Raw genomic sequence first — 1,677 nt, forward strand, 5'->3', positions numbered from 1 at the left:
TTTTTTGAGGGGTGTGGGGGTGTAATGCTGCAAGGTGCGTTCGCGGAGCCGCGGTCCAGCCCCCCCCCGCAGCCTGCACGGCTGATATTTAAACCTGGGGTCCGTGCGCCCCCTAAGCGCGAGCGCCGCGCAGCGCATCCCCCGCCCGCCAGCCCGGAAAATAAATAAATAAAGCGTGTGGCTTTTGAACTGCCCACAGACTGTCACAGGGAAGGGGGGAGGGAGGGAAAGAGGGAGGGGGAGAGAGTGAGAAATGCAGAGGCAGCAGCCGCGGTAGCGGCGGCAGTGCTCCAGCAGGCACTAGGCACTCCAGTCCCAGCGAGCGAGCGGGCGAGAGCCACAGCGCTCCGAGCGAGGCGAGGGGGCTCTGGGCTACCTGGGACTCTCTTTGTGACACTCCAGCACACAAACACACCGACAGGGACAGAGGAAAGACACATAAAGGTAAGACGCGGTGTGTCTCACTTATGCCATTCACACAGCAGCCCGCGAAAGCTTTGCCATTTTTATCATTTCCCCCCTTCCGTTGTGTCTCGATTGTGGGGAGAGGAGACGAGCGTGTGAATTGGTAAGAGCAGAGAGAGCGGAGCAGCCCGGGAGGCGCCTGCTCGGGCACATTTCAGGAATATCGCTGCGAGGAGCTCGATTCCTCGAGAGGGGACCACCTGGGAGCGGGATCGAGGCAGACAACGGACCAAAGGCGATTTCGTGAGATTTAAATGCCCGGGAAGGCTCTCATGGGGAAGGGTGGCGGTAGCGGTGGGTGTGGTGGGAATAATACTGGTTTATGCCCAATTTATTTTCGGTGCTTTTAGCCTGTTTCCAAAGGGAGTCTGCTTAATTAACAATAATTTAAAATAAAAAGAGAAAAAAAAAAAAGAAAAAAAAAGGAAAAAAAGGAAGATGCCCCCAAGCTCTCCATGAAAGGAAGCGCTGGGAGAAAAGCACGCACGGCGCCAGGAAGATGGTAGGGCGGCTGGGCGGGGGGCGGCGGTGCTGCAGGGGGACCGCGGGGTCCGGGCGGCCGGTGGGGGGGATCCGCGGGGTGCAGGGGGCGTCGGGGCGGGCGAGGAGCGGGAAGCGGCGCTTGCCCATTGTGGCCGGCGACAACGCGATTGTCCCCGGCGAGGCGGCGCGGGAGCGGCGCTGTCTCCGCGGTCACGCGTGCGCGTGGACGCGCCGGCGGGTTTGGAGCGCTGCTCCCGGCGGGGCAGCACACGCCGGGCTCGGGGGCTCGGCTGCCCGAGCAGGGGCTGCGGACCCGCCGTCAAACACGACAGGGACCGCCGCTGCCGCCCCGGTGCGCCTGTTCTATGAATATTCACCTCACCGACTGCCGCCCCCGCTCCCCACAGGTCCCCATCAACCCTCTGGCTTTCCGTTTTCCCTCCACCACAGAAAGCTACAGCTCCCCTCGACCTTTTTTTTTTTTTTATTATTCCTTCCCCTCCCGACCCGTCGTGTCGCCCCTTCCCCACGCACACGCGTGTCTTTCAAACGCGGCTCCCGCAGGGCGCTTTCCCCGCGCCTCAGCTGGGCGTGGCGGCTCGGGCGGGGGAGAGGGAGGCGGCCCCACGCACACCCCCGGGACACCCCCACCCTCCTGCCACGCCGGTGGGCGCCGCGCGGGGGGATGCGGGGCGGGGGGGGATGCGGGGCGACGGGAAGGTGCGGAGT

The 1,677-nt window shown here is 63.6% G+C and overlaps 1 protein-coding gene across 1 annotated transcript in view; it reads left to right on the top strand.

Moving 5' to 3' along the window:
* Window positions 1-250: 250 nt before the first annotated feature.
* Window positions 251-1,677, top strand: part of BASP1 (brain abundant membrane attached signal protein 1) — a 50,965-nt gene continuing 49,538 nt past the window's right edge. Inside the window, exon 1 of the mRNA XM_041476018.1 lies at window positions 251-444. The gene's annotated coding sequence lies outside the window, so the exon portion shown is untranslated. The remainder of the gene's footprint in view (window positions 445-1,677) is intronic.

Source organism: Pyrgilauda ruficollis, unplaced genomic scaffold, assembly GCF_017590135.1.
Source record: "Pyrgilauda ruficollis isolate IOZ18807 unplaced genomic scaffold, ASM1759013v1 scaffold37, whole genome shotgun sequence".
In the NCBI taxonomy this organism is placed as follows: domain Eukaryota; kingdom Metazoa; phylum Chordata; class Aves; order Passeriformes; family Passeridae; genus Pyrgilauda; species Pyrgilauda ruficollis.